The sequence below is a fragment of the Bufo gargarizans genome, chromosome 6 (genome assembly GCF_014858855.1).
Source record: "Bufo gargarizans isolate SCDJY-AF-19 chromosome 6, ASM1485885v1, whole genome shotgun sequence".
NCBI lineage: Eukaryota > Metazoa > Chordata > Amphibia > Anura > Bufonidae > Bufo > Bufo gargarizans.
Window position 1 is genome coordinate 351,550,431 of NC_058085.1, and position 13,537 is coordinate 351,563,967.

Genomic DNA, 13,537 nt, shown 5'->3' on the forward strand with positions numbered 1-13,537 from the left:
GCGAAGAAAGCGACGAACACCGAACCCGAACCCGGACTTTTACGAAAATGTCCGGGTTCGGGTCCGTGTCACGGACACCCCAAAATTCGGTACGAACCTGAACTATACAGTTCGAGTTCGCTCATCCCTAGTGGTGGGTATACCCCTACAAAAAATGTCAATAACTTGTTATGTGGCCTTGAACATCAATTACAGCTTGACAATGACGTCTCATGCTGTTCACGAGTTGACTTATTGTCTGCTGAGGCATAGAATCCCACTCTTCTTGAAGAGCGGCCCCCAGGTCATTGAGGTTCTGGGGTACAGAGTTACGAGCATCTACACAGATTCCATAGGTTTTCAATGAGATTTAGGTCTGGAGAAAGTGCAGGCCACTCCATTTGAGGTATCCCAGTCTCCATCAGCCGTTCCCTAATGATGCACCCTGATTTGCCACCTTGTCGTTCATGAAGATTAAATCAGACCTGATTTGTTCATGCAGAGGCACAATGACTGGACTAATAATGTTATTGAAGTTATATGGGCTTGTCACTGTACCATTCACAAAGTATAGGGCAGTTCTGTATTGATTAGACACACCTGCCCACACTGTAACACCATCACCACCAAAATCTAGTCTGGTGACAACAGTGACTGATGCATAGTGCTCTCCTTGACATCTCAACATCGTTGGTGGCCATCAGTTCTGCTCAGCATGAATCGATTTTCATCAGTGAACAGCCCTGAGGACCACTGGTCTCTCATCCAACGTAGATGCTCCCTGGCTCATGCAAGACAATGACGCCTTTGGTCAAATACTCTTGCAGATCGCCAAGCATGTAGACCACGCTAATGTAAATGGTTTCAACTGACCTGACGTGACATTTAGGAGCCTTTCACCTCCCTTAAATGTGCCTGGAGTTGTGTGGCATTCGTCATCTGGTTCCACAGGGCATTGTTAATAGTAATAAGCAGCAGGGGTAATATTCGAATTCGCAATATTTTGTAGAATATTTTTTTGCGAATATTCGTTATATTCTACATTTAGGGTTGAGGTTCGGTGTTTGGCGATTTCTCTGTGCTTTTTGAAAAGGCTGCAGCGCAGCCAATCAACAAGCGTTTAACTGTGTGACCTTAGAAGCCATCACAGCCATGCCTACTAATGGCATGGCTGTGATTGGCCAGTGAAGCATGTGACCCAGCCTCTATATAAGCTGGAGTCACGTAGCGCTGCACGCCACTCTGCTGTGCTTAGTGTAGGGAGAGGATGCTGCTGTGAGGGAGAGAATAGGACAGAATCTGTTATCAGAACTCCAATTGAACTCAGCGATCTACATAGATTTAGTTGTGTGGGTGCAATGCACGATCTTTTTACCCTGACCTGAGCCCAGTGACAGAGAAAAATAACTTTTATCTGTCTGTTAGTTAGGTGGGCGGCGGCAGCCATTTTATGGAAGCTCAGTGCACCAGCACTGCATCTGTGCTTTTGTGACATTCAAATCCAAGCTTGAAATACTGCAATAATAATCTGATTTAAAAAAATAAATACAATTTTTGGGCAATATACTACATCTGGTGCCTTTGCAGGATTAGTCAGTGTGCAATTTAAGCTAGAAATACAGTTATAATATTCTGGGTTTTTAAAAACACCCTTTTTGGGCAAAATCCACTATTTTACAGCTCTTGCTGCATCTGCATGTGTAAAATCCAAGAATTATATACAGCTTTCATATTCTGTTAGTAAAAAAACACCCTTTTTTGGCAAAATACTTAATTTTGCCTCGGTGATTGTTAAAAACAAGCTTGAATTCATTTTCTGGCTTTGAAAAAACACCAATTTTTTGTAACCTTCATTTTGGGCCTCTGCCGCATTAGTCAGTGTTCAATTTAAGCTAGAAATACAGCTATAATTTTCTGGGTTTTAAAAAGCACCCTTTTTGGGCAAGATACTCTATTTTACAGCCCTTGCTGCATCTGCACGTGTAAAATTTAAGCGTTATATACTGCTGTCATATTCTGTTTTTCAAAAAATATGCATTTTGGGCAAAAAATATTATTTTGCAGCCCTTGCTGCATCTGTTATTGTTAAAACAAGTTTGAAAAACAAGTGAGATACACACTTTACATACTGTGGTTCTATTCTGGTATCAATAAAACACCCAATTTGGGCAAAAAACTTTAATTGCGGCCTAGTCTTGCGCTGTACGTGTGAGATACACACTTTAGATACTGTGGTTCCATTCTGCTATTAATAAAACACCCTTTTTGGGCAAAATACCAAATTTTACAGCCCTTGCTGCATCTGCACGTGCGAAATTCAAGGGTTATATACTGCTGTCATATTCTGTTATTAAACAAACACCTATTTTTGGCAAAAAACTTAATTTTGCAGCCTTTGCTGCATATGTCATTGTGAGATACACCCTTCAGATACTGTGGTTCTATTATGCTATTAGCAAAACACCCATTTTGGGCCAAAAACTTTAACTGCGGCCTAGTCTGGATCTGTACTTGTGAGATACACACTTCACATACTGTGGTTGTATTCTGGAATTAATAAAACACCCATTTTGGGCAAAAAACTTTAATCGCGGCCTAGTCTTGATCTGCACGTGTGAGATACACGCTTTAGATACTGAGGTTCCATTCTGCTATTAATAAAACACCCTTTTTTGGCAAAATACACAATTTTACAGCCATTGCTGCATATGCACGAGTGATATTCAAGGGTTATATACTGCTGTCATATTCTGTTATTAAACAAACACCCATTTTGGGCAAAAAACTAAATTTGTCAGCCTTTGCTGCATATGTCATTGTTAGATGCACCCTTTAAATACTGTGGTTCTATTCTATTAGCAAAACACCTATTTTGGGCAAAAATCTTTAATTGTGGCCTAGTCTGCATCTGTACGTGTGAGATACACCCTTTACATATGGTCTCTCTATTCTGCCCTTAATTAAACACCCATTTAGGGCAAGATCCTAAATTTGAGAAATATGAGGAGAGCGTCAAATAAGGGAAGTGGCCCAGGTCATGGTGCTGCTGGTGGAGCTCCTGTTGCAGGGAGAGGACGTGGTCGATCTTTGCCAGCTACATGCACAAGTGAAACACCTTCCTCTGGTGCGAGTAGGCAACAGAACCTGTAGCTGTATTTGGTCGGGCCTAATGCGGCTCTACGAATGGTGAGGCCAGAACAAAAACAGGCGATAGTAGATTGGGTTGCTGACAGTCCCTCCAGTTCCTTCACATTCCCACCCATTCTCCTGCTGAAAGATCAGAGTTGGCACCTGCAGACGATGTCCATCAGTCTTTCACCTCACCCCCTTGCAAATCAGCCAAGCAGTCTGCGCCACAAGTCATGCTGCAGTTTCTTCTGCTTTTTGGTGACTCTGTTAGCAGGGTTTCCCAGGGCCATCCACCTATCCCTGCCCCAGAAGTGGAAGAGATTAAGTGCACCAATGCCCAACCACTTATGTTTCAAGTCGAGTACATGGGAGGACCATTGCAGCACGTCTCAGATGATGATGAAACAAAGAGGTCAACTGCTGGGGCTTTAGAAAGTGTGCAGACTGACAAGGAGGGCAGGGGTAAAGACTGGGTGGAAGATGATGTGGAGGAAGATGAGGTCCTTGACCCCACATGGAATCAAGGTCATGCGAGTGACCTGTCTAGTTCGGAGGAAGAGGTGGTGGCAGCACAGCAGAAGAAGGAGTAGGGTGCAAAAGCGGAGCGGCCGTCCCCTAGACAGTACGCCTGCTACTGCCCACCGCAACAAGAGACCAAGCACACCAAAGCCAGCTCCAAGGAGTTCCCTGACGTGGCAGTTCTTCAGACAATGTGCTGACGACAAGACACGAGTGGTTTGCACGATGTGCAATCAGACAGGCCACCCAATTATTACCAGACAGAAATAAATCACGGAAATATTGACAAGAAGTAGAGCCACCAATATCACCCAAAAATTGAACCACAATCTTCACGAAGTGAAAATCGAAAAAAACTTTATTGACAATATATAATAAGTACATACATGATAACAAGAGGCAGCACAAAGGTGGAACACACGGATGAGGAAAAGGACCCAAGAGGGGGCCGAGAGGTCAGCACACCAAAAACAGGGGAAAGGATAATGAAAATGAAAAGCACCAAGACGCCTGTAAACAGTAAGCCCCGGGCAAATGCTGCAGCAGAGGCAAATGCTCCAAATCGTAATTTCCCACAGGTTAGAGTTGTAAGCAGAAGCCAACAGGATAACAATTCAGTCTGTCATTCGTTCTGAACCTGAGCACAACCTGCTTGACCAGGCATTTAAGTGCAAAGCACGAGCTGCAGTGGAGTAGACACCTCAAAAACCAAGAAAGGTCTCTGGCTCCTCCTGCTTCCTCTTCTGGTGCAGTCTCGGCTTCTTCAGCCACCTCTGGAGTGACAGTGCCACCTGCCACCCCGCAAACAGAGGATTATCCAGCAACACCACCATCTGGGTCACCAAGCATCTCTACAATGTCCCACGGAAGCGTTCAGCTCTCCATCTCCCAAAACACTGGAGCGGAAGAGGAAGTAACCCCCTACCCACCCGCGATCCCTGGCCCTGAATGCCAGCATTTCAAAATTACTGGCCTTTGAAATGCTGTCATTCCGTCTGGTAGTAGAAGAGTTTTAAAGACCTTATGGCGGTGGCTGTCCCACAGTACGTCGTGCCCAGCCGCCACTACTTTTCCAGGCTATCCATCCCTTCCCTGCTCAACCAAGTGGGGGACAAAATCAGTTGATCTCTGCACAACGCCATCTGTGGCAAGGTGCACCTTACTACTGATATGTGGACCAGTAAGCATGATCAGGGACGTTATATCTCCATAACAGCACACTGGGTAAATGCAGTGGCGGCTGGGCCTGAGGAGGATAGCAGTTTAGCGCATGTCCTTCCACCACCGAGGATTGCAGGGCGATTCAGTTTGCCTCCTGTTGCTTCCTCATCCTCTACCGGCTCCTCATCCGGTCAGTGTAACACCTTCACCACCAACTTCAGCACAGCCAGGGGTAAACGACAGCAGGCAGTTTTAAAACGTATCTGTTTTTGGTGGGGGGGGAACACACTGCGCAGGAGCTGTGGACGGGCCTTGAACAACAGACCAAGGTTGGTGCCAGTGAGCCTCAAGCCCGGCCTGGTGGTGTGCGACAAGGGGTGAAATTTCGTAGCAGCTCTGGGACTAGCCGGTTTGACACACATTCCTTGCCTAGCGCATGTGCTGAATTTGGTGGTGCAGAGATTCCTTAAAAATTACCCCGATATGTCAGAGCTGCTGCATAAAGTGTGAGCCGTCTGTGCGTGCTTTCTGCGTTCTTACCCTGCTGCTGCTCGCCTGTCAGCGCTGCAGTGTAACTTCGGCCTTCCCGCTCACCGCCTCTTATGCGACGTGCACACAAGGTGGAACTCCACCTTGCTCATGGCCAGACTGTGCGAGCAGCAGCAGGCGATAATGGAGTTTCAGCTGCAGCACGCACAGGTGAGTCGCTCTGTGGAACAGCACCACTTCACCACCAATGACTGGGACTCCATGCAAGACCTGTGGTCCTTGTTGCGCTGTTTCGAGTACTCCACCAACATACCCAGTGCCGATAATGCCGTTCTCAGCGTTACTATCCCACTTCTATGCCTCCTTGAAAAAATGCTGCTGACGATGATGGAAGAGAATGTTGCACAGGAGGAGGAGGAGGAAGAGGGATCATTTCATAGGGTTTCCGGCCAGTCATTCACAAGTGGGTCCGAGGGTGGGTTCCTGCACCCACAAATGCCAGGTACACAATTGTCCAGCCAGTTATGGAGGATGACTAGATGGAGGAGGAGGAACCGTGTTAACAGCAGGGTGGCACCCAGACTAGCTCATGGCCATCACTGGTGTGTGGATGGGGGGATACAGAGGACACAGATGATACACCTCCCACAGAGGACAGCTTGTCGTTGCCTCTGGGCAGCCTGGCACACATGAGTGATTACATGCTGCAATGTCTAACTTGTGCTGATTACTGGGTGGCCACGCTGCTGGATCTCCGTTACAAGGACAACGTACCGTCCTTATTTCCGTCACTGGAGCATGATCGTAAGATGCGCGAGTATAAGCGCACGCTGGTAGCCGCGCTGCTGGTGGCATTCCCACCTGACAGCGGGGGCACAGTGGAAGCACAAGACAAAGGCAGAGGAGGAGGAAGAGGTCGCCAACTCAGCTGGTGCACCACCAGCACCTCGGAAGGCAGGGTTAGCATGGCCAAAATGTGGAAAAGCTTTGTCAGCATACCACAACAACCAGCACCACCAGCTGATATGGAACGTCTTAGCAGGAGGCAGCGTTTCAGCAACATGGTGGAGCAGTATGTGTGCACACTCCTACATGTACTGAATGACGGGTCTGCCCCCTTCAACTTCTGGGTCTCCAAATTGGGCCAGACTAAACAATTAATGAGCCGTTGGGGTATAAGGTACCTGGTAATTATGTAGAGCAAAAAATGGAATAATGGTCACCTTTAATAATTAACTTTTAATAATATTTGTAATAAAATAGTTGCCCTAAGATAAGGTGCAGAAAAACAAGAGAGAGGGGCGGGTATCCACCCTACTCGTGGTGAATGTACAAAAATTCTAGGGAGGGAGGGAGGAAAGGGGGAAAGGGGGTGCTGGGTCTCAGCCCCTATTGTTACCCTGATGAGAGGGCCCTATTCCTACACACCGCAAACTCCTAACAAAAACCCCTAAAATATCCCTAAGAAGTGCTCTGACTGCCCAGCTTCGTCCTGGAAGGGGGGAAAAGTGGGGGGGGAGGAATTCCCTAGAAGCAGATGAGGTACACCACCCACAGATACGCTCCCAGGTCCCTGGTAGCGACTGTGAATAGTACACTAGACCTATAAGGATCAGTGTCCTGAGAGAAATGGTGTGTATGGGTGTCGCACGGTGATCACCCCACACATATACAATGATTCGTGCTGAAATGCTCAGTAACCATAAGATGGCCCGACGCGTTTCTCTGTTATGTTACAGTTCATCAGGGACCCAAAGGAGTTGATGTCAGCAACAGTGGCAGTGGCCTGCCCTCTGGTTGTGACAGGTCACCAGATTTCAACTAAACTGTGCTCAGCAATGGTTAATAACAACAGCTGATATGTATCATATCTCCTTCATACATCTCCCATAGTGTGGCAGTGTAACATAAGCCGCAATCACAAATGGGGGAGGAAGGAATATTACTTAGCTCGTCAGGAGTGACCGGTCAGTGGACCTGTTCCTACGATACAGACTGTTTCCAGTTCCTCACCAGTCTGTGTGCTGGATCCCGCGTGTGGCAGTACAGCAAAAGACGCCGGCACTGCTGCACCATTTAAGCCGTCTGCGTCATCAGTGCTCCGCCCATCATTCCAATCAGATGACCCATCACGTGACCACAGCGTCATGGTCATGTGGGGCGTCATGTGGTCGCAGGTCCTACGACCATAGTAAGATAGGGAGAATTTGACAGGGGGGTTATTATGGTAAACGGGTGTGCTTGCAATATTCAAGTCACAGCCGCTGGCCCCCTATACTGGAGTCTCGTTGGGGTAACTACAGTGTTGAGTCCCCATAGGACTGGAAACGGAGATATTGTGTGGGGATGCCCTACAGGGATAGGGGAGCCCCACACCATAGTAGGATGAATGAAATTCCATATTCATTCGGATGGATTGTGCGCCGCTGTCATCCACAAAACAAGTGGCGCAGCGTCACCTATTAGAGTATTTTGGCCGGTGGAGATCAGGAGGAAAGAAAAAGAGATGCATACTTAGACTTAGTCACCTATGCACTTCAGGTACTGTTGCATGATTCGCAGCAGTGTCCCTGAAGTGTGTGATGTTATATCAAAAAGGCCACATAATGGCAGTACCTGACCCTAATTAGACCAAGGGTATATTGCTGCGCAGGAGGTAGGGGATAAACTCAGATAAAACAGCTGAATGAAAGTTGTTCATTTAGTCCCTGTGGGTGAACAGTTTTTAATTGGAAGATCCACCAGGTCTCTCTTTGTAGGATCTTTTGGTCCCAATTACCTCCCCTATTCGGGGGTGGGACAGCCTCAATACCCATGAATCGGACTTGTGAGTAATCCCCGCCATGGAACATTGTCACATGGCGTGCCAAGGGGGTATCCTTATGATGACGTAGATCCCCCAGATGTTCTCCTATCCTCCTGCGCAGCTCCTGCTTAGTTTTGCCAATGTATTCCAGGCCGCATATACATTGTGCACGATAAATCACACCTCTGGTGCGACAATTTATAAATTGTTTAATGGTATATGTGTGATTTGTCACATGACCAGTGAAGCTATGCCCCTGTTTGATGTAAGGGCAGGCAACGCACCCACTGCAATGGTAGGAGCCATGTGGTGCTCTCAGCCATGCAGTCGACGCGGTGCCAGCACCCGAGTAATGGCTATGCACCACATGATCTTTAATGTTACGCCCCCTTCGATACGTGACTTGGGCATATGGGGTCACCATTTTTTCAATGTCTGGATCGAGCAAAAGAGTTCCCCAGTTTTTCTTCAGAATCTCTTTTACCTCTTCAGCCCCCATGTCAAAAGTGCCTATCAGACGTATCACTCTTTCCTCACTTCGGGATCTCTGTGGGTGTAACAGCCCTGTACGATCAGAGGCAAGTGCCCTCTGATAAACTTTTCTCAGGACATGGTCTGGAAACCCCTTTTCCAGAAATCTTTGGCGGAGATCCCCTGCCTATTGTGGTGCGTCAAAGTAGGTGTGGTTTCCCTTCTTTTAGTTTATTATTTTTTTCTTTTTTCTCTCCTCTCCCTCTCTCCTGTTTCTTCATTTAACCATTGTTGATGACGATGATTAGAATTTTTGCTTGGAATATACGTGGTTTGGGGGAAAGAGGTAAGAGACAAGCGGTTTTTGACTTGACTCAGGCCCATCTACCAGCAATAGTATGCCTGTTAGAGACCCACCTTACTGAAGAGACCACTAGAGTGGTCGACAGGGGATGGGCTGCGCATACGTATCATTCTACCCTCTCCAATTATTCGAGAGGTGTTACGGTGTTGATACATAGACTTATTGACTTTGTTTGTGAGGCATCCTCTGTCGACCAACAGGGGAGATTTATCTTTTTATATTGTAGGTTAGGGGGAAAGTTATGTATTTTGGCCTTTGTCTACATCCCACCGCCATTTTCTTTTTCGGTTCTTAATTCTCTTCTATTATTCATGGATAAATGGCCAGAATGTCCAACATTGATTATTGGCGATTTTAACTGTGTCATCGATCCTCTACGTGACAGGGTTTCTATGAGTGCTGGGAGAGACAGTCCGGTCCAGGGGTCTCCCCTCGCACGGTTTTGCCTGGAGGCTGGATTTGAGGACGCTTGGGAACATCTGGGACAGGGGAAAAGGGTTTTTTCATGCTTTAGCAAAGCAGGTAAATCGTTGTCCAGAATAGATCTTGTATTGATAAATAGTAAACATGTGAAACTGATAAAGCGAATGAAATAGGAAACAAGGTCAATATCTGATCACTCTCCGCTATTACTTGAATTATGCTTATCTCAGGAAAGATATACACCAAAACCTCCCTTTAGACTAAACCCTTATTGGCTATCAGTTATAAAGACACATGAAATAATTTGAAATGAAATAGGCCGATTCTGGGATATTAACTATGGCTCAGCAAAAATTCAAGTGGTATGGGATACCTTTAAGGCGTATATGAGGGGATTGATGGTTAGTAATATCACGAATCTTAGAAGGGAATATGGAAAAAAAACAGAAAAATCTAGAAAAACATGTAGTGTTGGCGACAGAATCCTTCCACATAAATAAGACGGAGAAGAATAGGGAAAATATGCAAAAAGCCACACAAATATATGCTAAGTTTTTATTGGATAAGGCCCAACAGAGTCTTTTTTTTAAAGGGCAAAAATATTTTACAGAGTCAGGGCAACCTGGTAAACTCCTCTCCAGAGTAATCTCCAATCAACAACCCAAAAAACATATAGACAAGGTTCGAGTGAGTGATGGTAGGATAGTCACTAGACAGGGCCCGGTGGAGAAGGCCTTTCTTGATTATTTTCTTGATCTGTATAAAGCTGATTCTAACATTACAGATGATAAGATAGATTTCTATCTAGATAGGATCAACTTTCCAACTATTACTGAGACGCAAAAGAAAGCACTAGAATTGGAGGTCTCAATTCAGGAACTTGAGGGAGCTATTAAACTATGTTCAGCTAATTCCACTCCTGGTTCAGACGGGCTTCCATATGAATTTTATAGTAAATACGGGGACTGTATCTTTCCCAGATTGTTGGAGGTCTTTGCTGAATCAATGAAGGATGGGATGCTACCAGATTCAATGATGGAGGCTACAATAATACTAATTCCAAAAAAAGGCAAGGACCCTTTAGATTTAGAATCTTATAGACCAATTTCGCTGCTCAATGCAGATGTAAAGCTTCTTGCGAGGGTCCTTGCTACAAGGCTTTCTAGGGTCATCTCCTCCATTGTCCATCCGGATCAGAGCGGTTTTATTCAAAATAAGGGTACACATCAGAATTTACATCGGCTCTTTTCTAATATCCAGGCCCCTGGGGGGACCGCCCGCTCCATCCTGTCATTGGATGCCTCTAAGGCCTTTGACAGGGTGGAGTGGCGTTTCCTCTGGAAGGTTCTTGCCAGGATGGGCTTTGGAGAAAGGTTTATACGCACTCTTAAGCTATTGTATAGATCTCCAAGGGCCAAATTGAGTCTTAATGGAATTCTGAGTAGTAGTATTGATTTAAACAGAGGCACCCGTCAGGGTTGCCCATTATCTCCCTTATTATTCGATGTGTATATCGAACCCCTTGCGATGGCCATCAGGCAGGATGATCAGGTTAAAGGATTTGGTACGCTAGGAACACAAGACCGTATCTCATTATATGCAGATGATGTTCTGTTCTTTATAGATCATACGGAAACTACTCTCCCTAGGATTATTCAAATGGTTAAAGTATTTGGTGAGGTGTCTGGTCTTCTTATAAACTGGGCCAAGACCAGTCTGCTCCCAATAGATCCCCTGCCACTGAAAGAGGTTCCTGTTACACAGTTGGATATTGTCGATACTTTTCAATACTTGGGTTTGACTATATCGCCTCGGGTTGAAAATTTTGTAGAACTTAATTTGATCCCCATAATGGTAAAGATTAGAGCTAAAATAGGAATCTGGCTGAAACTTCCCCTATCTAGAGCTGATCGAGTTTCACTAGTTAAAATGGTGATATTACCACAATTTCTTTATGTGCTTAGGAATACACCTATTTGGATACAAGATAAACATTTTAAACTTATGGAAAGAATAATTAATGATTTAATATGGGGAAGAAAGCGAGTTCGAATTAAGTTGGAATATTTGTATAAATCAGTGGAGTGCGGGGGTTTAAATCTCCCCTACTTTAAAGGGTATTTTATTGCAGCCCAGCTATTGAGGTGCTAAGAATCAGAGAACAGTGCATTGCTGGGGAAGTTGGTAACTAGTCACGCTCACAATAATATTTTTACCTTGTTGGAATCTGGGCTATTGAAGAGCTATGAGCGAGGCTATAGAGAGACTATAAAACTACTCCTTAAAGTGTGGGCTACAACTAGGACATGGTTGAAGGTTAAGGGTTCACTTACATTTACGCCTCTTTGGCATAATTTGTATTTACAAAGGCTAGATGAAATTGCAGCTGACACATTTTGGCAGAAGAATAAAATGTTATATATTTCACAGGTAGTTAAAGACAGAGAAATAAAACCCTTTATAGAAATGACACATAATATAAAAAATCTTTCATGGTTTAGGTATTTTCAATTGCGATCTGTACTATCTAGTTTGGATGATAAGCGGCTGTTGGATATAGATAATCTATCTTTTCTGAATGATTGGGTAGGGGGTACACCTTCTAGAATAAAAATTTCAAATATATATAAGTTATTACTTAAGGTACGGTTTAGTGATATACACTCACCAGGACAAAAAGCGTGGGAGGTGGACTGTCCGAATTTACAAATAGAAGGGTGGGAGAATATTTTTGGGAATTTATCTTCATTATCCCAGAACTTCAACCATGTTCTAATACAATTCTATATTTGCCACAGATTATATATTACTCCCCTGTGGATGAATAAATGCGGGTTAAGAGATACGTCCAACTGTCCCAAATGTGACACTGTAGGAGCGGACTTTCTCCATATGATATGGACCTGTCCAGAACTTATAAATTACTGGAATAGTATCAATAATTGTATTATGTATAAACTAAAAATCCAAATTCCTTTTGAACCACAAGTATTTGTTCTTAATGATCTTTCCAAACTAAAAAATCACAAGTATCAAAAGATTTTCCTGAGCAGAATACTGATGCTGGCTAGAGTTTTGATCAGTCGGACCTGGTTTGCCCGATCCACTCCAGACATAAATACATGGATAAATTTAACTGATAAGGTAAAGAACTATGAGAAAATTATATATAAACGGAGGGAAATTGAGTACCAGTGGAGTAGGATATGGGGTGGTTGGAGGATTGATTAGCTGGGGTCAAGTTGTTTCATATATAGGGGTCCTACTTTGACGCACCACAAACTGGGGGGGAGGGAGGGGAGGGTTTTCTAAATGTTATGAAAAGACGAGTTGAATATATTTATATTTATATATAATTAGTTGGGTCACTAAGAATTGAGAGATTGTAAAAAAATTTTTTTACTGTAAATGTCAATGGTTATTCTAAGCTGAATGTACCTGCACTCGTCAGATCGCAGAAGGTAAACAGCTTAAGGCTTGGCAAGTACCAGCTTGGGAGACTGGTTGGGAATCCCTTGTTCCGTTGACTCAAAAAAAAAAAAAAAAAAAAAAAAAATAGTTGCAAGTTAGGGTAAACTGCAACAACTTCATAACAAAGGCATTGTGTTTGGTAAACTGGCAACCTCTCGTAGCCAGGAATTCTGACACTGCCCTCATACCTAGGTCATGTGGGATGGACGAATATAAGGCCTCCACATCAATAGAACCTAGGAGGCAGTCGTCCTCCAAAGTGATTCCCTCTAGTCTACCCAGAAGGTCGCTTGGTGTCCCTTGTGTAGGACGGCAGCGCTCTGACAAAAGGGGCCAATATCCGATCCACATACACACCCACATTCTGATTGAGACTATTGATGCCAGAGACAATGGGGCGTCCCTTCAGGGGTACAATACCCTTATGAATTTTTGGTAAAGAATAGAATGTAGCGACTTCTGGATGTCGACACTCCAGAAATGCCAATTCATCTTGGGAGATAAGATCTTGTTCTCTGGCTTCCCTTAGTATTAGGTGTAGTTGTGTTTGATAGGGATGAGCGAACTCGAACTGTATAGTTCGGGTTCGTACCGAATTTTGGGGTGTCCGTGACACGGACCCGAACCCGGACATTTTCGTAAAAGTCCGGGTTCGGGTTCGGTGTTCGTCGCTTTCTTGGCGCTTTTGTGACGCTTTCTTGGCGCTTTTTGAAAGGCTGCAAAGC

At 44.6% G+C, this 13,537-nt stretch overlaps 1 pseudogene; it reads left to right on the forward strand.

The window, feature by feature from the left end:
* The first annotated feature begins 12,751 nt into the window (after positions 1-12,751).
* On the forward strand, positions 12,752-12,870 carry LOC122942647 (annotated as a pseudogene).
* Positions 12,871-13,537: the final 667 nt, after the last annotated feature.